At 48.8% G+C, this 22,956-nt stretch overlaps 9 non-coding genes and 6 pseudogenes across 9 annotated transcripts; all 15 read right to left on the reverse strand.

Annotated features, from left to right (window-relative positions):
* Positions 1–2,104: 2,104 nt before the first annotated feature.
* On the reverse strand, positions 2,105–2,231 carry LOC142289032 (U2 spliceosomal RNA; annotated as a pseudogene).
* Positions 2,232–3,618: 1,387 nt separating this feature from the next.
* LOC142289007 (U2 spliceosomal RNA) lies at positions 3,619–3,809 on the reverse strand. The gene has a single exon (XR_012749581.1). It is a non-coding gene; the product is annotated as a U2 spliceosomal RNA (small nuclear RNA).
* Positions 3,810–5,196: 1,387 nt separating this feature from the next.
* On the reverse strand, positions 5,197–5,387 carry LOC142289008 (U2 spliceosomal RNA). The gene has a single exon (XR_012749582.1). It is a non-coding gene; the product is annotated as a U2 spliceosomal RNA (small nuclear RNA).
* A 1,387-nt stretch (positions 5,388–6,774) lies between these two features.
* LOC142289009 (U2 spliceosomal RNA) lies at positions 6,775–6,965 on the reverse strand. Its single transcript, XR_012749583.1, has one exon. It is a non-coding gene; the product is annotated as a U2 spliceosomal RNA (small nuclear RNA).
* Positions 6,966–8,352: 1,387 nt separating this feature from the next.
* Positions 8,353–8,548, reverse strand: LOC142289016 (U2 spliceosomal RNA). The gene has a single exon (XR_012749588.1). It is a non-coding gene; the product is annotated as a U2 spliceosomal RNA (small nuclear RNA).
* Positions 8,549–10,050: 1,502 nt separating this feature from the next.
* Positions 10,051–10,177, reverse strand: LOC142289033 (U2 spliceosomal RNA; annotated as a pseudogene).
* A 1,387-nt stretch (positions 10,178–11,564) lies between these two features.
* LOC142289018 (U2 spliceosomal RNA) lies at positions 11,565–11,760 on the reverse strand. Its single transcript, XR_012749590.1, has one exon. It is a non-coding gene; the product is annotated as a U2 spliceosomal RNA (small nuclear RNA).
* Positions 11,761–12,444: 684 nt separating this feature from the next.
* On the reverse strand, positions 12,445–12,571 carry LOC142289034 (U2 spliceosomal RNA; annotated as a pseudogene).
* Positions 12,572–13,958: 1,387 nt separating this feature from the next.
* On the reverse strand, positions 13,959–14,149 carry LOC142289010 (U2 spliceosomal RNA). The gene has a single exon (XR_012749584.1). It is a non-coding gene; the product is annotated as a U2 spliceosomal RNA (small nuclear RNA).
* A 1,387-nt stretch (positions 14,150–15,536) lies between these two features.
* Positions 15,537–15,732, reverse strand: LOC142289019 (U2 spliceosomal RNA). Its single transcript, XR_012749591.1, has one exon. It is a non-coding gene; the product is annotated as a U2 spliceosomal RNA (small nuclear RNA).
* Positions 15,733–16,416: 684 nt separating this feature from the next.
* LOC142289035 (U2 spliceosomal RNA) lies at positions 16,417–16,543 on the reverse strand (annotated as a pseudogene).
* A 1,387-nt stretch (positions 16,544–17,930) lies between these two features.
* Positions 17,931–18,121, reverse strand: LOC142289011 (U2 spliceosomal RNA). The gene has a single exon (XR_012749585.1). It is a non-coding gene; the product is annotated as a U2 spliceosomal RNA (small nuclear RNA).
* A 1,387-nt stretch (positions 18,122–19,508) lies between these two features.
* Positions 19,509–19,704, reverse strand: LOC142289020 (U2 spliceosomal RNA). Its single transcript, XR_012749592.1, has one exon. It is a non-coding gene; the product is annotated as a U2 spliceosomal RNA (small nuclear RNA).
* Positions 19,705–20,388: 684 nt separating this feature from the next.
* Positions 20,389–20,515, reverse strand: LOC142289036 (U2 spliceosomal RNA; annotated as a pseudogene).
* Positions 20,516–21,902: 1,387 nt separating this feature from the next.
* Positions 21,903–22,107, reverse strand: LOC142289014 (U2 spliceosomal RNA; annotated as a pseudogene).
* Positions 22,108–22,956: the final 849 nt, after the last annotated feature.

Raw genomic sequence — 22,956 nt, forward strand, 5'->3', positions numbered from 1 at the left:
TAGTTGTTGGTTTCGCAGCCGAAACTGCCCGGACCGTCAACCGGTGTTGGTTTCTCAGCCCAAGGCTAACCGGACCTCCAACCGGGTGTTGGTTTCTCAGCCGAAGCTGACCCGGACCTCCAACCGGGTGTTGGTTTCTCAGCCGAAGCTGACCCAGACCTCCAACCGGGTGTTGGTTTCTCAGCCGAAGCTGACCCGGACCTCCAACCGGGTGTTGGTTTCTCAGCCCAAAGCTGAACGGACCTCCGACCATGATTATAAAAATTTCCCTTCCTAGCCAGAAGGCCGGGATAGAGCAATATGCTCAGAAAGTATGAAAGGGCAAGGTACGGTGTGCTACAGAGCCCAAGGCTCGCCGGGGTCCCAAGCCAGCAAGCTCAGACTCACTCCAGGGTCGTCAGTCCTGGGGCACATTGCACCATAGCCCCCACACTTACTCAGTCTAATAGCCTCGATCCTGGTAGGGCCATGTTTTCCTCTAGATGAATATACTATACATCAAGAGTACTAGCAAGCGCAACCTTCCAGTGTGCATTGCATCTGCCGAGCCTCACAGATTTTTTGATTTAATGAAGCTTTCCAATGCACCGCAAAAAATGCATGACCGAAGTCACACCAAAAACAGTGCAAAGGCTAGGATTCGTGTGGACCCCTCCGTGAGGAGAGGGTCCCCAAAAATCAACCCCGTCCCTCCGAGCCAGAAGGCCACAGCAAGGGTCAGGGATCTTCGGTGCTCCCCCAAGCCGAAGCCTGGTTGAGCCTTGTCGTTGCTCCCAGCGTCCACCCAGGCATCTTACCCAAGTGGAGTAGAGAGCTACTAGTTGTTGGTTTCGCAGCCGAAACTGCCCGGACCGTCAACCGGTGTTGGTTTCTCAGCCCAAGGCTAACCGGACCTCCAACCGGGTGTTGGTTTCTCAGCCGAAGCTGACCCGGACCTCCAACCGGGTGTTGGTTTCTCAGCCGAAGCTGACCCAGACCTCCAACCGGGTGTTGGTTTCTCAGCCGAAGCTGACCCGGACCTCCAACCGGGTGTTGGTTTCTCAGCCCAAAGCTGAACGGACCTCCGACCATGATTATAAAAATTTCCCTTCCTAGCCAGAAGGCCGGGATAGAGCAATATGCTCAGAAAGTATGAAAGGGGAAGGTACGGTGTGCTACAGAGCCCAAGGCTCGCCGGGGTCCCAAGCCAGCAAGCTCAGACTCACTCCAGGGTCGTCAGTCCTGGGGCACATTGCACCATAGCCCCCACACTTACTCAGTCTAATAGCCTCGATCCTGGTAGGGCCATGTTTTCCTCTAGATGAATATACTATACATCAAGAGTACTAGCAAGCGCAACCTTCCAGTGTGCATTGCATCTGCCGAGCCTCACAGATTTTTTGATTTAATGAAGCTTTCCAAAGCACCGCAAAAAATGCATGACCGAAGTCACACCAAAAACAGTGCAAAGGCTAGGATTCGTGTGGACCCCTCCGTGAGGAGAGGGTCCCCAAAAATCAACCCCGTCCCTCCGAGCCAGAAGGCCACAGCAAGGGTCAGGGATCTTCGGTGCTCCCCCAAGCCGAAGCCTGGTTGAGCCTTGTCGTTGCTCCCAGCGTCCACCCAGGCATCTTACCCAAGTGGAGTAGAGAGCTACTAGTTGTTGGTTTCGCAGCCGAAACTGCCCGGACCGTCAACCGGTGTTGGTTTCTCAGCCCAAGGCTAACCGGACCTCCAACCGGGTGTTGGTTTCTCAGCCGAAGCTGACCCGGACCTCCAACCGGGTGTTGGTTTCTCAGCCGAAGCTGACCCAGACCTCCAACCGGGTGTTGGTTTCTCAGCCGAAGCTGACCCGGACCTCCAACCGGGTGTTGGTTTCTCAGCCCAAAGCTGAACGGACCTCCGACCATGATTATAAAAATTTCCCTTCCTAGCCAGAAGGCCGGGATAGAGCAATATGCTCAGAAAGTATGAAAGGGGAAGGTACGGTGTGCTACAGAGCCCAAGGCTCGCCGGGGTCCCAAGCCAGCAAGCTCAGACTCACTCCAGGGTCGTCAGTCCTGGGGCACATTGCACCATAGCCCCCACACTTACTCAGTCTAATAGCCTCGATCCTGGTAGGGCCATGTTTTCCTCTAGATGAATATACTATACATCAAGAGTACTAGCAAGCGCAACCTTCCAGTGTGCATTGCATCTGCCGAGCCTCACAGATACTACACTTGATCTTAGCCAAAAGGCCGAGAAGCGATAACCAGAATTGGTTTGGGCCTCGAGTGGCACCCTGGCCTATGCCGGACACATCTTAGGGAGAGAGAGCGAGAGGGAGACAAACCCACGCCTACACAAGACATTTTGTCACCCAAGCCAACCCTTGAAAAGGCTGCTTTGCAGAGCCAAAACAAGAAGAATGGTGCGTTTTGCAGCCGCCGCCCACTGCAATGAATCTGAATAACTCCTCCTTTAGGGCGCAAGCAACTCCCCTCCCCCTTGCAGTCTTTCCAATTCACGATACAAAAAGACGGACAGGACAGGTTGCCTGACTTTCCGTCACTGCCACCCTTTGCCATCCTTACCCGTAGAAAGCCCTTTCATCATCCCCAAACCCTAATCTTTTCCCTTTCCTTCCCAGCCCCCAAACCCTGCCCTCTGTACCTTTCTCACCACCCGCTTCCCTTCTCCTGTCATCCCCCTACCACCCGGGAAAAAAAGAGATTGCCCCCTCCTTCCACTAGCCCACCCTCCCACCCAAAGAACAACTTCTTCTGCGCAGCTTGTTTTCTAGGCAGCAGCGCTATTGTGATGTCATCGGGGGGCATTGTGACAAGCCGCCAGTGTTCCGTCTCTTCATGTTGTGCACAGTTCAAACGGAAAATACATCAACAGGCAGACTACAGAAAAGCTTACTATCAAAGGTTAGAGGGGGGCTTTCTCAGAGGGCTTTTTACAGTTTTTCTATTCCCAATTAGCCGTTTAAGTGTACTTATTGAAAGTAGTAATTCTTTCATAGGCCGCCCTTTCTTAGTATTTGACGTTCCTTATATTGCGGTATGAGGCTTCGCAGTAGGTTGCAAACATTCATCACCCATGACTGTCCCCAATTGAGCTCAGAAGCTCAATGTCTATCATGACCTCTCTTTTAGAATGTCCAAGAGCAAGCAAACTATTCCTCCAGGAGAGGGCGCCAACAGACTACTAAAGAGATCATCATTACTCAAAGAAAACCCCAAAAACCAATGCATGATAGGAATAAACAGGTAACTTTCTTTGGAGTGGAAGCGGAGAGATCGCACCAGATGCCAATTCTAGATGTTATCACACCTGTGGTCACTGCAGCAGCAGGTGAATCCACTTTGTCCAAAAGGGATCTATTCCATTCAATTGCAAATGATCTAGATAAGACAGAGAACTGCAGCACGGGGACATAGCCGAGTTGGTCAGGTTGAGTGGTGATGAGTTTGCTATTTGGATGAATAAAGAAAGTCAAAAGTGTGAAAGATAAAAAACAAAAGGAGGAAGTGTGAAAAGTGAATGGGCCAAATTGAGGTGCATATGAAGACGTATGCTTTCTTCCAATTCATTAAATCGGGCTAATATGAATCAGGTGAATTGAGTTCTGCTTTTGGAAACTGGGTTAAGAAGGGGTGCACCGTTCCTGGAGGTACTGCAATACCAGGTCAATGCGTGGAGTGGACAGAGCAAGCTCTTTTTCCATCTCCCTGTTCTAAAAATCCATTTAATATATGGTCCCCAGATAGGGGACGTATCAGATATTAAACTGATAAGAACAGATACTACACTTGATCTTAGCCAAAAGGCCGAGAAGCGATAACCAGAATTGGTTTGGGCCTCGAGTGGCACCCTGGCCTATGCCGGACACATCTTAGGGAGAGAGAGCGAGAGGGAGACAAACCCACGCCTACACAAGACATTTTGTCACCCAAGCCAACCCTTGAAAAGGCTGCTTTGCAGAGCCAAAACAAGAAGAATGGTGCGTTTTGCAGCCGCCGCCCACTGCAATGAATCTGAATAACTCCTCCTTTAGGGCGCAAGCAACTCCCCTCCCCCTTGCAGTCTTTCCAATTCACGATACAAAAAGACGGACAGGACAGGTTGCCTGACTTTCCGTCACTGCCACCCTTTGCCATCCTTACCCGTAGAAAGCCCTTTCATCATCCCCAAACCCTAATCTTTTCCCTTTCCTTCCCAGCCCCCAAACCCTGCCCTCTGTACCTTTCTCACCACCCGCTTCCCTTCTCCTGTCATCCCCCTACCACCCGGGAAAAAAAGAGATTGCCCCCTCCTTCCACTAGCCCACCCTCCCACCCAAAGAACAACTTCTTCTGCGCAGCTTGTTTTCTAGGCAGCAGCGCTATTGTGATGTCATCGGGGGGCATTGTGACAAGCCGCCAGTGTTCCGTCTCTTCATGTTGTGCACAGTTCAAACGGAAAATACATCAACAGGCAGACTACAGAAAAGCTTACTATCAAAGGTTAGAGGGGGGCTTTCTCAGAGGGCTTTTTACAGTTTTTCTATTCCCAATTAGCCGTTTAAGTGTACTTATTGAAAGTAGTAATTCTTTCATAGGCCGCCCTTTCTTAGTATTTGACGTTCCTTATATTGCGGTATGAGGCTTCGCAGTAGGTTGCAAACATTCATCACCCATGACTGTCCCCAATTGAGCTCAGAAGCTCAATGTCTATCATGACCTCTCTTTTAGAATGTCCAAGAGCAAGCAAACTATTCCTCCAGGAGAGGGCGCCAACAGACTACTAAAGAGATCATCATTACTCAAAGAAAACCCCAAAAACCAATGCATGATAGGAATAAACAGGTAACTTTCTTTGGAGTGGAAGCGGAGAGATCGCACCAGATGCCAATTCTAGATGTTATCACACCTGTGGTCACTGCAGCAGCAGGTGAATCCACTTTGTCCAAAAGGGATCTATTCCATTCAATTGCAAATGATCTAGATAAGACAGAGAACTGCAGCACGGGGACATAGCCGAGTTGGTCAGGTTGAGTGGTGATGAGTTTGCTATTTGGATGAATAAAGAAAGTCAAAAGTGTGAAAGATAAAAAACAAAAGGAGGAAGTGTGAAAAGTGAATGGGCCAAATTGAGGTGCATATGAAGACGTATGCTTTCTTCCAATTCATTAAATCGGGCTAATATGAATCAGGTGAATTGAGTTCTGCTTTTGGAAACTGGGTTAAGAAGGGGTGCACCGTTCCTGGAGGTACTGCAATACCAGGTCAATGCGTGGAGTGGACAGAGCAAGCTCTTTTTCCATCTCCCTGTTCTAAAAATCCATTTAATATATGGTCCCCAGATAGGGGACGTATCAGATATTAAACTGATAAGAACAGATACTACACTTGATCTTAGCCAAAAGGCCGAGAAGCGATAACCAGAATTGGTTTGGGCCTCGAGTGGCACCCTGGCCTATGCCGGACACATCTTAGGGAGAGAGAGCGAGAGGGAGACAAACCCACGCCTACACAAGACATTTTGTCACCCAAGCCAACCCTTGAAAAGGCTGCTTTGCAGAGCCAAAACAAGAAGAATGGTGCGTTTTGCAGCCGCCGCCCACTGCAATGAATCTGAATAACTCCTCCTTTAGGGCGCAAGCAACTCCCCTCCCCCTTGCAGTCTTTCCAATTCACGATACAAAAAGACGGACAGGACAGGTTGCCTGACTTTCCGTCACTGCCACCCTTTGCCATCCTTACCCGTAGAAAGCCCTTTCATCATCCCCAAACCCTAATCTTTTCCCTTTCCTTCCCAGCCCCCAAACCCTGCCCTCTGTACCTTTCTCACCACCCGCTTCCCTTCTCCTGTCATCCCCCTACCACCCGGGAAAAAAAGAGATTGCCCCCTCCTTCCACTAGCCCACCCTCCCACCCAAAGAACAACTTCTTCTGCGCAGCTTGTTTTCTAGGCAGCAGCGCTATTGTGATGTCATCGGGGGGCATTGTGACAAGCCGCCAGTGTTCCGTCTCTTCATGTTGTGCACAGTTCAAACGGAAAATACATCAACAGGCAGACTACAGAAAAGCTTACTATCAAAGGTTAGAGGGGGGCTTTCTCAGAGGGCTTTTTACAGTTTTTCTATTCCCAATTAGCCGTTTAAGTGTACTTATTGAAAGTAGTAATTCTTTCATAGGCCGCCCTTTCTTAGTATTTGACGTTCCTTATATTGCGGTATGAGGCTTCGCAGTAGGTTGCAAACATTCATCACCCATGACTGTCCCCAATTGAGCTCAGAAGCTCAATGTCTATCATGACCTCTCTTTTAGAATGTCCAAGAGCAAGCAAACTATTCCTCCAGGAGAGGGCGCCAACAGACTACTAAAGAGATCATCATTACTCAAAGAAAACCCCAAAAACCAATGCATGATAGGAATAAACAGGTAACTTTCTTTGGAGTGGAAGCGGAGAGATCGCACCAGATGCCAATTCTAGATGTTATCACACCTGTGGTCACTGCAGCAGCAGGTGAATCCACTTTGTCCAAAAGGGATCTATTCCATTCAATTGCAAATGATCTAGATAAGACAGAGAACTGCAGCACGGGGACATAGCCGAGTTGGTCAGGTTGAGTGGTGATGAGTTTGCTATTTGGATGAATAAAGAAAGTCAAAAGTGTGAAAGATAAAAAACAAAAGGAGGAAGTGTGAAAAGTGAATGGGCCAAATTGAGGTGCATATGAAGACGTATGCTTTCTTCCAATTCATTAAATCGGGCTAATATGAATCAGGTGAATTGAGTTCTGCTTTTGGAAACTGGGTTAAGAAGGGGTGCACCGTTCCTGGAGGTACTGCAATACCAGGTCAATGCGTGGAGTGGACAGAGCAAGCTCTTTTTCCATCTCCCTGTTCTAAAAATCCATTTAATATATGGTCCCCAGATAGGGGACGTATCAGATATTAAACTGATAAGAACAGATACTACACTTGATCTTAGCCAAAAGGCCGAGAAGCGATAACCAGAATTGGTTTGGGCCTCGAGTGGCACCCTGGCCTATGCCGGACACATCTTAGGGAGAGAGAGCGAGAGGGAGACAAACCCACGCCTACACAAGACATTTTGTCACCCAAGCCAACCCTTGAAAAGGCTGCTTTGCAGAGCCAAAACAAGAAGAATGGTGCGTTTTGCAGCCGCCGCCCACTGCAATGAATCTGAATAACTCCTCCTTTAGGGCGCAAGCAACTCCCCTCCCCCTTGCAGTCTTTCCAATTCACGATACAAAAAGACGGACAGGACAGGTTGCCTGACTTTCCGTCACTGCCACCCTTTGCCATCCTTACCCGTAGAAAGCCCTTTCATCATCCCCAAACCCTAATCTTTTCCCTTTCCTTCCCAGCCCCCAAACCCTGCCCTCTGTACCTTTCTCACCACCCGCTTCCCTTCTCCTGTCATCCCCCTACCACCCGGGAAAAAAAGAGATTGCCCCCTCCTTCCACTAGCCCACCCTCCCACCCAAAGAACAACTTCTTCTGCGCAGCTTGTTTTCTAGGCAGCAGCGCTATTGTGATGTCATCGGGGGGCATTGTGACAAGCCGCCAGTGTTCCGTCTCTTCATGTTGTGCACAGTTCAAACGGAAAATACATCAACAGGCAGACTACAGAAAAGCTTACTATCAAAGGTTAGAGGGGGGCTTTCTCAGAGGGCTTTTTACAGTTTTTCTATTCCCAATTAGCCGTTTAAGTGTACTTATTGAAAGTAGTAATTCTTTCATAGGCCGCCCTTTCTTAGTATTTGACGTTCCTTATATTGCGGTATGAGGCTTCGCAGTAGGTTGCAAACATTCATCACCCATGACTGTCCCCAATTGAGCTCAGAAGCTCAATGTCTATCATGACCTCTCTTTTAGAATGTCCAAGAGCAAGCAAACTATTCCTCCAGGAGAGGGCGCCAACAGACTACTAAAGAGATCATCATTACTCAAAGAAAACCCCAAAAACCAATGCATGATAGGAATAAACAGGTAACTTTCTTTGGAGTGGAAGCGGAGAGATCGCACCAGATGCCAATTCTAGATGTTATCACACCTGTGGTCACTGCAGCAGCAGGTGAATCCACTTTGTCCAAAAGGGATCTATTCCATTCAATTGCAAATGATCTAGATAAGACAGAGAACTGCAGCACGGGGACATAGCCGAGTTGGTCAGGTTGAGTGGTGATGAGTTTGCTATTTGGATGAATAAAGAAAGTCAAAAGTGTGAAAGATAAAAAACAAAAGGAGGAAGTGTGAAAAGTGAATGGGCCAAATTGAGGTGCATATGAAGACGTATGCTTTCTTCCAATTCATTAAATCGGGCTAATATGAATCAGGTGAATTGAGTTCTGCTTTTGGAAACTGGGTTAAGAAGGGGTGCACCGTTCCTGGAGGTACTGCAATACCAGGTCAATGCGTGGAGTGGACAGAGCAAGCTCTTTTTCCATCTCCCTGTTCTAAAAATCCATTTAATATATGGTCCCCAGATAGGGGACGTATCAGATATTAAACTGATAAGAACAGATTTTGATTTAATGAAGCTTTCCAAAGCACCGCAAAAAATGCATGACCGAAGTCACACCAAAAACAGTGCAAAGGCTAGGATTCGTGTGGACCCCTCCGTGAGGAGAGGGTCCCCAAAAATCAACCCCGTCCCTCCGAGCCAGAAGGCCACAGCAAGGGTCAGGGATCTTCGGTGCTCCCCCAAGCCGAAGCCTGGTTGAGCCTTGTCGTTGCTCCCAGCGTCCACCCAGGCATCTTACCCAAGTGGAGTAGAGAGCTACTAGTTGTTGGTTTCGCAGCCGAAACTGCCCGGACCGTCAACCGGTGTTGGTTTCTCAGCCCAAGGCTAACCGGACCTCCAACCGGGTGTTGGTTTCTCAGCCGAAGCTGACCCGGACCTCCAACCGGGTGTTGGTTTCTCAGCCGAAGCTGACCCAGACCTCCAACCGGGTGTTGGTTTCTCAGCCGAAGCTGACCCGGACCTCCAACCGGGTGTTGGTTTCTCAGCCCAAAGCTGAACGGACCTCCGACCATGATTATAAAAATTTCCCTTCCTAGCCAGAAGGCCGGGATAGAGCAATATGCTCAGAAAGTATGAAAGGGGAAGGTACGGTGTGCTACAGAGCCCAAGGCTCGCCGGGGTCCCAAGCCAGCAAGCTCAGACTCACTCCAGGGTCGTCAGTCCTGGGGCACATTGCACCATAGCCCCCACACTTACTCAGTCTAATAGCCTCGATCCTGGTAGGGCCATGTTTTCCTCTAGATGAATATACTATACATCAAGAGTACTAGCAAGCGCAACCTTCCAGTGTGCATTGCATCTGCCGAGCCTCACAGATTTTTTGATTTAATGAAGCTTTCCAAAGCACCGCAAAAAATGCATGACCGAAGTCACACCAAAAACAGTGCAAAGGCTAGGATTCGTGTGGACCCCTCCGTGAGGAGAGGGTCCCCAAAAATCAACCCCGTCCCTCCGAGCCAGAAGGCCACAGCAAGGGTCAGGGATCTTCGGTGCTCCCCCAAGCCGAAGCCTGGTTGAGCCTTGTCGTTGCTCCCAGCGTCCACCCAGGCATCTTACCCAAGTGGAGTAGAGAGCTACTAGTTGTTGGTTTCGCAGCCGAAACTGCCCGGACCGTCAACCGGTGTTGGTTTCTCAGCCCAAGGCTAACCGGACCTCCAACCGGGTGTTGGTTTCTCAGCCGAAGCTGACCCGGACCTCCAACCGGGTGTTGGTTTCTCAGCCGAAGCTGACCCAGACCTCCAACCGGGTGTTGGTTTCTCAGCCGAAGCTGACCCGGACCTCCAACCGGGTGTTGGTTTCTCAGCCCAAAGCTGAACGGACCTCCGACCATGATTATAAAAATTTCCCTTCCTAGCCAGAAGGCCGGGATAGAGCAATATGCTCAGAAAGTATGAAAGGGGAAGGTACGGTGTGCTACAGAGCCCAAGGCTCGCCGGGGTCCCAAGCCAGCAAGCTCAGACTCACTCCAGGGTCGTCAGTCCTGGGGCACATTGCACCATAGCCCCCACACTTACTCAGTCTAATAGCCTCGATCCTGGTAGGGCCATGTTTTCCTCTAGATGAATATACTATACATCAAGAGTACTAGCAAGCGCAACCTTCCAGTGTGCATTGCATCTGCCGAGCCTCACAGATACTACACTTGATCTTAGCCAAAAGGCCGAGAAGCGATAACCAGAATTGGTTTGGGCCTCGAGTGGCACCCTGGCCTATGCCGGACACATCTTAGGGAGAGAGAGCGAGAGGGAGACAAACCCACGCCTACACAAGACATTTTGTCACCCAAGCCAACCCTTGAAAAGGCTGCTTTGCAGAGCCAAAACAAGAAGAATGGTGCGTTTTGCAGCCGCCGCCCACTGCAATGAATCTGAATAACTCCTCCTTTAGGGCGCAAGCAACTCCCCTCCCCCTTGCAGTCTTTCCAATTCACGATACAAAAAGACGGACAGGACAGGTTGCCTGACTTTCCGTCACTGCCACCCTTTGCCATCCTTACCCGTAGAAAGCCCTTTCATCATCCCCAAACCCTAATCTTTTCCCTTTCCTTCCCAGCCCCCAAACCCTGCCCTCTGTACCTTTCTCACCACCCGCTTCCCTTCTCCTGTCATCCCCCTACCACCCGGGAAAAAAAGAGATTGCCCCCTCCTTCCACTAGCCCACCCTCCCACCCAAAGAACAACTTCTTCTGCGCAGCTTGTTTTCTAGGCAGCAGCGCTATTGTGATGTCATCGGGGGGCATTGTGACAAGCCGCCAGTGTTCCGTCTCTTCATGTTGTGCACAGTTCAAACGGAAAATACATCAACAGGCAGACTACAGAAAAGCTTACTATCAAAGGTTAGAGGGGGGCTTTCTCAGAGGGCTTTTTACAGTTTTTCTATTCCCAATTAGCCGTTTAAGTGTACTTATTGAAAGTAGTAATTCTTTCATAGGCCGCCCTTTCTTAGTATTTGACGTTCCTTATATTGCGGTATGAGGCTTCGCAGTAGGTTGCAAACATTCATCACCCATGACTGTCCCCAATTGAGCTCAGAAGCTCAATGTCTATCATGACCTCTCTTTTAGAATGTCCAAGAGCAAGCAAACTATTCCTCCAGGAGAGGGCGCCAACAGACTACTAAAGAGATCATCATTACTCAAAGAAAACCCCAAAAACCAATGCATGATAGGAATAAACAGGTAACTTTCTTTGGAGTGGAAGCGGAGAGATCGCACCAGATGCCAATTCTAGATGTTATCACACCTGTGGTCACTGCAGCAGCAGGTGAATCCACTTTGTCCAAAAGGGATCTATTCCATTCAATTGCAAATGATCTAGATAAGACAGAGAACTGCAGCACGGGGACATAGCCGAGTTGGTCAGGTTGAGTGGTGATGAGTTTGCTATTTGGATGAATAAAGAAAGTCAAAAGTGTGAAAGATAAAAAACAAAAGGAGGAAGTGTGAAAAGTGAATGGGCCAAATTGAGGTGCATATGAAGACGTATGCTTTCTTCCAATTCATTAAATCGGGCTAATATGAATCAGGTGAATTGAGTTCTGCTTTTGGAAACTGGGTTAAGAAGGGGTGCACCGTTCCTGGAGGTACTGCAATACCAGGTCAATGCGTGGAGTGGACAGAGCAAGCTCTTTTTCCATCTCCCTGTTCTAAAAATCCATTTAATATATGGTCCCCAGATAGGGGACGTATCAGATATTAAACTGATAAGAACAGATTTTGATTTAATGAAGCTTTCCAAAGCACCGCAAAAAATGCATGACCGAAGTCACACCAAAAACAGTGCAAAGGCTAGGATTCGTGTGGACCCCTCCGTGAGGAGAGGGTCCCCAAAAATCAACCCCGTCCCTCCGAGCCAGAAGGCCACAGCAAGGGTCAGGGATCTTCGGTGCTCCCCCAAGCCGAAGCCTGGTTGAGCCTTGTCGTTGCTCCCAGCGTCCACCCAGGCATCTTACCCAAGTGGAGTAGAGAGCTACTAGTTGTTGGTTTCGCAGCCGAAACTGCCCGGACCGTCAACCGGTGTTGGTTTCTCAGCCCAAGGCTAACCGGACCTCCAACCGGGTGTTGGTTTCTCAGCCGAAGCTGACCCGGACCTCCAACCGGGTGTTGGTTTCTCAGCCGAAGCTGACCCAGACCTCCAACCGGGTGTTGGTTTCTCAGCCGAAGCTGACCCGGACCTCCAACCGGGTGTTGGTTTCTCAGCCCAAAGCTGAACGGACCTCCGACCATGATTATAAAAATTTCCCTTCCTAGCCAGAAGGCCGGGATAGAGCAATATGCTCAGAAAGTATGAAAGGGCAAGGTACGGTGTGCTACAGAGCCCAAGGCTCGCCGGGGTCCCAAGCCAGCAAGCTCAGACTCACTCCAGGGTCGTCAGTCCTGGGGCACATTGCACCATAGCCCCCACACTTACTCAGTCTAATAGCCTCGATCCTGGTAGGGCCATGTTTTCCTCTAGATGAATATACTATACATCAAGAGTACTAGCAAGCGCAACCTTCCAGTGTGCATTGCATCTGCCGAGCCTCACAGATACTACACTTGATCTTAGCCAAAAGGCCGAGAAGCGATAACCAGAATTGGTTTGGGCCTCGAGTGGCACCCTGGCCTATGCCGGACACATCTTAGGGAGAGAGAGCGAGAGGGAGACAAACCCACGCCTACACAAGACATTTTGTCACCCAAGCCAACCCTTGAAAAGGCTGCTTTGCAGAGCCAAAACAAGAAGAATGGTGCGTTTTGCAGCCGCCGCCCACTGCAATGAATCTGAATAACTCCTCCTTTAGGGCGCAAGCAACTCCCCTCCCCCTTGCAGTCTTTCCAATTCACGATACAAAAAGACGGACAGGACAGGTTGCCTGACTTTCCGTCACTGCCACCCTTTGCCATCCTTACCCGTAGAAAGCCCTTTCATCATCCCCAAACCCTAATCTTTTCCCTTTCCTTCCCAGCCCCCAAACCCTGCCCTCTGTACCTTTCTCACCACCCGCTTCCCTTCTCCTGTCATCCCCCTACCACCCGGGAAAAAAAGAGATTGCCCCCTCCTTCCACTAGCCCACCCTCCCACCCAAAGAACAACTTCTTCTGCGCAGCTTGTTTTCTAGGCAGCAGCGCTATTGTGATGTCATCGGGGGGCATTGTGACAAGCCGCCAGTGTTCCGTCTCTTCATGTTGTGCACAGTTCAAACGGAAAATACATCAACAGGCAGACTACAGAAAAGCTTACTATAAAAGGTTAGAGGGGGGCTTTCTCAGAGGGCTTTTTACAGTTTTTCTATTCCCAATTAGCCGTTTAAGTGTACTTATTGAAAGTAGTAATTCTTTCATAGGCCGCCCTTTCTTAGTATTTGACGTTCCTTATATTGCGGTATGAGGCTTCGCAGTAGGTTGCAAACATTCATCACCCATGACTGTCCCCAATTGAGCTCAGAAGCTCAATGTCTATCATGACCTCTCTTTTAGAATGTCCAAGAGCAAGCAAACTATTCCTCCAGGAGAGGGCGCCAACAGACTACTAAAGAGATCATCATTACTCAAAGAAAACCCCAAAAACCAATGCATGATAGGAATAAACAGGTAACTTTCTTTGGAGTGGAAGCGGAGAGATCGCACCAGATGCCAATTCTAGATGTTATCACACCTGTGGTCACTGCAGCAGCAGGTGAATCCACTTTGTCCAAAAGGGATCTATTCCATTCAATTGCAAATGATCTAGATAAGACAGAGAACTGCAGCACGGGGACATAGCCGAGTTGGTCAGGTTGAGTGGTGATGAGTTTGCTATTTGGATGAATAAAGAAAGTCAAAAGTGTGAAAGATAAAAAACAAAAGGAGGAAGTGTGAAAAGTGAATGGGCCAAATTGAGGTGCATATGAAGACGTATGCTTTCTTCCAATTCATTAAATCGGGCTAATATGAATCAGGTGAATTGAGTTCTGCTTTTGGAAACTGGGTTAAGAAGGGGTGCACCGTTCCTGGAGGTACTGCAATACCAGGTCAATGCGTGGAGTGGACAGAGCAAGCTCTTTTTCCATCTCCCTGTTCTAAAAATCCATTTAATATATGGTCCCCAGATAGGGGACGTATCAGATATTAAACTGATAAGAACAGATACTACACTTGATCTTAGCCAAAAGGCCGAGAAGCGATAACCAGAATTGGTTTGGGCCTCGAGTGGCACCCTGGCCTATGCCGGACACATCTTAGGGAGAGAGAGCGAGAGGGAGACAAACCCACGCCTACACAAGACATTTTGTCACCCAAGCCAACCCTTGAAAAGGCTGCTTTGCAGAGCCAAAACAAGAAGAATGGTGCGTTTTGCAGCCGCCGCCCACTGCAATGAATCTGAATAACTCCTCCTTTAGGGCGCAAGCAACTCCCCTCCCCCTTGCAGTCTTTCCAATTCACGATACAAAAAGACGGACAGGACAGGTTGCCTGACTTTCCGTCACTGCCACCCTTTGCCATCCTTACCCGTAGAAAGCCCTTTCATCATCCCCAAACCCTAATCTTTTCCCTTTCCTTCCCAGCCCCCAAACCCTGCCCTCTGTACCTTTCTCACCACCCGCTTCCCTTCTCCTGTCATCCCCCTACCACCCGGGAAAAAAAGAGATTGCCCCCTCCTTCCACTAGCCCACCCTCCCACCCAAAGAACAACTTCTTCTGCGCAGCTTGTTTTCTAGGCAGCAGCGCTATTGTGATGTCATCGGGGGGCATTGTGACAAGCCGCCAGTGTTCCGTCTCTTCATGTTGTGCACAGTTCAAACGGAAAATACATCAACAGGCAGACTACAGAAAAGCTTACTATCAAAGGTTAGAGGGGGGCTTTCTCAGAGGGCTTTTTACAGTTTTTCTATTCCCAATTAGCCGTTTAAGTGTACTTATTGAAAGTAGTAATTCTTTCATAGGCCGCCCTTTCTTAGTATTTGACGTTCCTTATATTGCGGTATGAGGCTTCGCAGTAGGTTGCAAACATTCATCACCCATGACTGTCCCCAATTGAGCTCAGAAGCTCAATGTCTATCATGACCTCTCTTTTAGAATGTCCAAGAGCAAGCAAACTATTCCTCCAGGAGAGGGCGCCAACAGACTACTAAAGAGATCATCATTACTCAAAGAAAACCCCAAAAACCAATGCATGATAGGAATAAACAGGTAACTTTCTTTGGAGTGGAAGCGGAGAGATCGCACCAGATGCCAATTCTAGATGTTATCACACCTGTGGTCACTGCAGCAGCAGGTGAATCCACTTTGTCCAAAAGGGATCTATTCCATTCAATTGCAAATGATCTAGATAAGACAGAGAACTGCAGCACGGGGACATAGCCGAGTTGGTCAGGTTGAGTGGTGATGAGTTTGCTATTTGGATGAATAAAGAAAGTCAAAAGTGTGAAAGATAAAAAACAAAAGGAGGAAGTGTGAAAAGTGAATGGGCCAAATTGAGGTGCATATGAAGACGTATGCTTTCTTCCAATTCATTAAATCGGGCTAATATGAATCAGGTGAATTGAGTTCTGCTTTTGGAAACTGGGTTAAGAAGGGGTGCACCGTTCCTGGAGGTACTGCAATACCAGGTCAATGCGTGGAGTGGACAGAGCAAGCTCTTTTTCCATCTCCCTGTTCTAAAAATCCATTTAATATATGGTCCCCAGATAGGGGACGTATCAGATATTAAACTGATAAGAACAGATTTTGATTTAATGAAGCTTTCCAAAGCACCGCAAAAAATGCATGACCGAAGTCACACCAAAAACAGTGCAAAGGCTAGGATTCGTGTGGACCCCTCCGTGAGGAGAGGGTCCCCAAAAATCAACCCCGTCCCTCCGAGCCAGAAGGCCACAGCAAGGGTCAGGGATCTTCGGTGCTCCCCCAAGCCGAAGCCTGGTTGAGCCTTGTCGTTGCTCCCAGCGTCCACCCAGGCATCTTACCCAAGTGGAGTAGAGAGCTACTAGTTGTTGGTTTCGCAGCCGAAACTGCCCGGACCGTCAACCGGTGTTGGTTTCTCAGCCCAAGGCTAACCGGACCTCCAACCGGGTGTTGGTTTCTCAGCCGAAGCTGACCCGGACCTCCAACCGGGTGTTGGTTTCTCAGCCGAAGCTGACCCAGACCTCCAACCGGGTGTTGGTTTCTCAGCCGAAGCTGACCCGGACCTCCAACCGGGTGTTGGTTTCTCAGCCCAAAGCTGAACGGACCTCCGACCATGATTATAAAAATTTCCCTTCCTAGCCAGAAGGCCGGGATAGAGCAATATGCTCAGAAAGTATGAAAGGGCAAGGTACGGTGTGCTACAGAGCCCAAGGCTCGCCGGGGTCCCAAGCCAGCAAGCTCAGACTCACTCCAGGGTCGTCAGTCCTGGGGCACATTGCACCATAGCCCCCACACTTACTCAGTCTAATAGCCTCGATCCTGGTAGGGCCATGTTTTCCTCTAGATGAATATACTATACATCAAGAGTACTAGCAAGCGCAACCTTCCAGTGTGCATTGCATCTGCCGAGCCTCACAGATACTACACTTGATCTTAGCCAAAAGGCCGAGAAGCGATAACCAGAATTGGTTTGGGCCTCGAGTGGCACCCTGGCCTATGCCGGACACATCTTAGGGAGAGAGAGCGAGAGGGAGACAAACCCACGCCTACACAAGACATTTTGTCACCCAAGCCAACCCTTGAAAAGGCTGCTTTGCAGAGCCAAAACAAGAAGAATGGTGCGTTTTGCAGCCGCCGCCCACTGCAATGAATCTGAATAACTCCTCCTTTAGGGCGCAAGCAACTCCCCTCCCCCTTGCAGTCTTTCCAATTCACGATACAAAAAGACGGACAGGACAGGTTGCCTGACTTTCCGTCACTGCCACCCTTTGCCATCCTTACCCGTAGAAAGCCCTTTCATCATCCCCAAACCCTAATCTTTTCCCTTTCCTTCCCAGCCCCCAAACCCTGCCCTCTGTACCTTTCTCACCACCCGCTTCCCTTCTCCTGTCATCCCCCTACCACCCGGGAAAAAAAGAGATTGCCCCCTCCTTCCACTAGCCCACCCTCCCACCCAAAGAACAACTTCTTCTGCGCAGCTTGTTTTCTAGGCAGCAGCGCTATTGTGATGTCATCGGGGGGCATTGTGACAAGCCGCCAGTGTTCCGTCTCTTCATGTTGTGCACAGTTCAAACGGAAAATACATCAACAGGCAGACTACAGAAAAGCTTACTATCAAAGGTTAGAGGGGGGCTTTCTCAGAGGGCTTTTTACAGTTTTTCTATTCCCAATTAGCCGTTTAAGTGTACTTATTGAAAGTAGTAATTCTTTCATAGGCCGCCCTTTCTTAGTATTTGACGTTCCTTATATTGCGGTATGAGGCTTCGCAGTAGGTTGCAAACATTCATCACCCATGACTGTCCCCAATTGAGCTCAGAAGCTCAATGTCTATCATGACCTCTCTTTTAGAATGTCCAAGAGCAAGCAAACTATTCCTCCAGGAGAGGGCGCCAACAGACTACTAAAGAGATCATCATTACTCAAAGAAAACCCCAAAAACCAATGCATGATAGGAATAAACAGGTAACTTTCTTTGGAGTGGAAGCGGAGAGATCGCACCAGATGCCAATTCTAGATGTTATCACACCTGTGGTCACTGCAGCAGCAGGTGAATCCACTTTGTCCAAAAGGGATCTATTCCATTCAATTGCAAATGATCTAGATAAGACAGAGAACTGCAGCACGGGGACATAGCCGAGTTGGTCAGGTTGAGTGGTGATGAGTTTGCTATTTGGATGAATAAAGAAAGTCAAAAGTGTGAAAGATAAAAAACAAAAGGAGGAAGTGTGAAAAGTGAATGGGCCAAATTGAGGTGCATATGAAGACGTATGCTTTCTTCCAATTCATTAAATCGGGCTAATATGAATCAGGTGAATTGAGTTCTGCTTTTGGAAACTGGGTTAAGAAGGGGTGCACCGTTCCTGGAGGTACTGCAATACCAGGTCAATGCGTGGAGTGGACAGAGCAAGCTCTTTTTCCATCTCCCTGTTCTAAAAATCCATTTAATATATGGTCCCCAGATAGGGGACGTATCAGATATTAAACTGATAAGAACAGATACTACACTTGATCTTAGCCAAAAGGCCGAGAAGCGATAACCAGAATTGGTTTGGGCCTCGAGTGGCACCCTGGCCTATGCCGGACACATCTTAGGGAGAGAGAGCGAGAGGGAGACAAACCCACGCCTACACAAGACATTTTGTCACCCAAGCCAACCCTTGAAAAGGCTGCTTTGCAGAGCCAAAACAAGAAGAATGGTGCGTTTTGCAGCCGCCGCCCACTGCAATGAATCTGAATAACTCCTCCTTTAGGGCGCAAGCAACTCCCCTCCCCCTTGCAGTCTTTCCAATTCACGATACAAAAAGACGGACAGGACAGGTTGCCTGACTTTCCGTCACTGCCACCCTTTGCCATCCTTACCCGTAGAAAGCCCTTTCATCATCCCCAAACCCTAATCTTTTCCCTTTCCTTCCCAGCCCCCAAACCCTGCCCTCTGTACCTTTCTCACCACCCGCTTCCCTTCTCCTGTCATCCCCCTACCACCCGGGAAAAAAAGAGATTGCCCCCTCCTTCCACTAGCCCACCCTCCCACCCAAAGAACAACTTCTTCTGCGCAGCTTGTTTTCTAGGCAGCAGCGCTATTGTGATGTCATCGGGGGGCATTGTGACAAGCCGCCAGTGTTCCGTCTCTTCATGTTGTGCACAGTTCAAACGGAAAATACATCAACAGGCAGACTACAGAAAAGCTTACTATCAAAGGTTAGAGGGGGGCTTTCTCAGAGGGCTTTTTACAGTTTTTCTATTCCCAATTAGCCGTTTAAGTGTACTTATTGAAAGTAGTAATTCTTTCATAGGCCGCCCTTTCTTAGTATTTGACGTTCCTTATATTGCGGTATGAGGCTTCGCAGTAGGTTGCAAACATTCATCACCCATGACTGTCCCCAATTGAGCTCAGAAGCTCAATGTCTATCATGACCTCTCTTTTAGAATGTCCAAGAGCAAGCAAACTATTCCTCCAGGAGAGGGCGCCAACAGACTACTAAAGAGATCATCATTACTCAAAGAAAACCCCAAAAACCAATGCATGATAGGAATAAACAGGTAACTTTCTTTGGAGTGGAAGCGGAGAGATCGCACCAGATGCCAATTCTAGATGTTATCACACCTGTGGTCACTGCAGCAGCAGGTGAATCCACTTTGTCCAAAAGGGATCTATTCCATTCAATTGCAAATGATCTAGATAAGACAGAGAACTGCAGCACGGGGACATAGCCGAGTTGGTCAGGTTGAGTGGTGATGAGTTTGCTATTTGGATGAATAAAGAAAGTCAAAAGTGTGAAAGATAAAAAACAAAAGGAGGAAGTGTGAAAAGTGAATGGGCCAAATTGAGGTGCATATGAAGACGTATGCTTTCTTCCAATTCATTAAATCGGGCTAATATGAATCAGGTGAATTGAGTTCTGCTTTTGGAAACTGGGTTAAGAAGGGGTGCACCGTTCCTGGAGGTACTGCAATACCAGGTCAATGCGTGGAGTGGACAGAGCAAGCTCTTTTTCCATCTCCCTGTTCTAAAAATCCATTTAATATATGGTCCCCAGATAGGGGACGTATCAGATATTAAACTGATAAGAACAGATTTTGATTTAATGAAGCTTTCCAAAGCACCGCAAAAAATGCATGACCGAAGTCACACCAAAAACAGTGCAAAGGCTAGGATTCGTGTGGACCCCTCCGTGAGGAGAGGGTCCCCAAAAATCAACCCCGTCCCTCCGAGCCAGAAGGCCACAGCAAGGGTCAGGGATCTTCGGTGCTCCCCCAAGCCGAAGCCTGGTTGAGCCTTGTCGTTGCTCCCAGCGTCCACCCAGGCATCTTACCCAAGTGGAGTAGAGAGCTACTAGTTGTTGGTTTCGCAGCCGAAACTGCCCGGACCGTCAACCGGTGTTGGTTTCTCAGCCCAAGGCTAACCGGACCTCCAACCGGGTGTTGGTTTCTCAGCCGAAGCTGACCCGGACCTCCAACCGGGTGTTGGTTTCTCAGCCGAAGCTGACCCAGACCTCCAACCGGGTGTTGGTTTCTCAGCCGAAGCTGACCCGGACCTCCAACCGGGTGTTGGTTTCTCAGCCCAAAGCTGAACGGACCTCCGACCATGATTATAAAAATTTCCCTTCCTAGCCAGAAGGCCGGGATAGAGCAATATGCTCAGAAAGTATGAAAGGGCAAGGTACGGTGTGCTACAGAGCCCAAGGCTCGCCGGGGTCCCAAGCCAGCAAGCTCAGACTCACTCCAGGGTCGTCAGTCCTGGGGCACATTGCACCATAGCCCCCACACTTACTCAGTCTAATAGCCTCGATCCTGGTAGGGCCATGTTTTCCTCTAGATGAATATACTATACATCAAGAGTACTAGCAAGCGCAACCTTCCAGTGTGCATTGCATCTGCCGAGCCTCACAGATACTACACTTGATCTTAGCCAAAAGGCCGAGAAGCGATAACCAGAATTGGTTTGGGCCTCGAGTGGCACCCTGGCCTATGCCGGACACATCTTAGGGAGAGAGAGCGAGAGGGAGACAAACCCATGCCTACACAAGACATTTTGTCACCCAAGCCAACCCTTGAAAAGGCTGCTTTGCAGAGCCAAAACAAGAAGAATGGTGCGTTTTGCAGCCGCCGCCCACTGCAATGAATCTGAATAACTCCTCCTTTAGGGCGCAAGCAACTCCCCTCCCCCTTGCAGTCTTTCCAATTCACGATACAAAAAGACGGACAGGACAGGTTGCCTGACTTTCCGTCACTGCCACCCTTTGCCATCCTTACCCGTAGAAAGCCCTTTCATCATCCCCAAACCCTAATCTTTTCCCTTTCCTTCCCAGCCCCCAAACCCTGCCCTCTGTACCTTTCTCACCACCCGCTTCCCTTCTCCTGTCATCCCCCTACCACCCGGGAAAAAAAGAGATTGCCCCCTCCTTCCACTAGCCCACCCTCCCACCCAAAGAACAACTTCTTCTGCGCAGCTTGTTTTCTAGGCAGCAGCGCTATTGTGATGTCATCGGGGGGCATTGTGACAAGCCGCCAGTGTTCCGTCTCTTCATGTTGTGCACAGTTCAAACGGAAAATACATCAACAGGCAGACTACAGAAAAGCTTACTATCAAAGGTTAGAGGGGGGCTTTCTCAGAGGGCTTTTTACAGTTTTTCTATTCCCAATTAGCCGTTTAAGTGTACTTATTGAAAGTAGTAATTCTTTCATAGGCCGCCCTTTCTTAGTATTTGACGTTCCTTATATTGCGGTATGAGGCTTCGCAGTAGGTTGCAAACATTCATCACCCATGACTGTCCCCAATTGAGCTCAGAAGCTCAATGTCTATCATGACCTCTCTTTTAGAATGTCCAAGAGCAAGCAAACTATTCCTCCAGGAGAGGGCGCCAACAGACTACTAAAGAGATCATCATTACTCAAAGAAAACCCCAAAAACCAATGCATGATAGGAATAAACAGGTAACTTTCTTTGGAGTGGAAGCGGAGAGATCGCACCAGATGCCAATTCTAGATGTTATCACACCTGTGGTCACTGCAGCAGCAGGTGAATCCACTTTGTCCAAAAGGGATCTATTCCATTCAATTGCAAATGATCTAGATAAGACAGAGAACTGCAGCACGGGGACATAGCCGAGTTGGTCAGGTTGAGTGGTGATGAGTTTGCTATTTGGATGAATAAAGAAAGTCAAAAGTGTGAAAGATAAAAAACAAAAGGAGGAAGTGTGAAAAGTGAATGGGCCAAATTGAGGTGCATATGAAGACGTATGCTTTCTTCCAATTCATTAAATCGGGCTAATATGAATCAGGTGAATTGAGTTCTGCTTTTGGAAACTGGGTTAAGAAGGGGTGCACCGTTCCTGGAGGTACTGCAATACCAGGTCAATGCGTGGAGTGGACAGAGCAAGCTCTTTTTCCATCTCCCTGTTCTAAAAATCCATTTAATATATGGTCCCCAGATAGGGGACGTATCAGATATTAAACTGATAAGAACAGATTTTTTGATTTAACAGCATCTTTATTATCATGCACTACTCACAAAAAGGTAACAAACCGTGTACAGTGCCGCAGCCCCGTACACACAGAACTATACAATCCTTCTTACATAGCCATAGAGTACGACGCACTAAACTATACATCACACTCCTATGCTTATCCATAACACTCAAGCTGAAAGAAAAAGTTAGACAATAAATAACGACGAACCGGCAATTGGGGGATGGGGGTAGGGGAAAAGGGGGATAGGGTGGGGAAATCACAGGCCCGAAGCTTTATTGAAAGACGCACATAACGGGAAAAGGAGGGAGGGGGCATGGAAGAGGTCTAAACCTCCTCCTCGGCGCTGTCGTCCGGACTGTCCATGATGGAATAGTCTCTGAGCAGGCTGTGGATCAGCCTGCGGCAATCCTGGATAGACATCCTCTCCCTCTTCAAGATGAGCCGGTTCCTGGCGACCCAAATAGCGTCCTTAAAGCAGTTCATAAGGCGCCAAGCCTCCTGGATGGCTCCAACGGTGTGAGTCCCAGGGAAGAGTCCATAAAGTACGGAATGGTACGATAGGCTCCCTCTGGGGACGGAGTTCCTCAGGTCATCCTCCAGGGCAACCAACAGGCGCTGTGCAAAACGGCAGTCCCAAAAGGCGTGCAGCGATGTTTCCTCCACGAAGGGGCACCTTGGGCAGTACCGGGTTTTGCACAGGTTCCGGGCGTGCATGAATGACCGGACGGGCAGTCCGCCCTGTATCGCCATCCATGACAAGTCCTTGTGCCCGTTGGTCAATCCAGCCGATGACACGTTTGTCCAAACAGTCTCCAGTGTGTCGTGATGAAGTCCTGGAATGTTCTCCATTTCGTCCTTGGCTCTGATGAGTTTGTGGATAGTCTTTGGCTTCCACAAAT

The sequence above is a fragment of the Anomaloglossus baeobatrachus genome, unplaced genomic scaffold (genome assembly GCF_048569485.1).
Source record: "Anomaloglossus baeobatrachus isolate aAnoBae1 unplaced genomic scaffold, aAnoBae1.hap1 Scaffold_885, whole genome shotgun sequence".
Lineage (NCBI taxonomy): Eukaryota > Metazoa > Chordata > Amphibia > Anura > Aromobatidae > Anomaloglossus > Anomaloglossus baeobatrachus.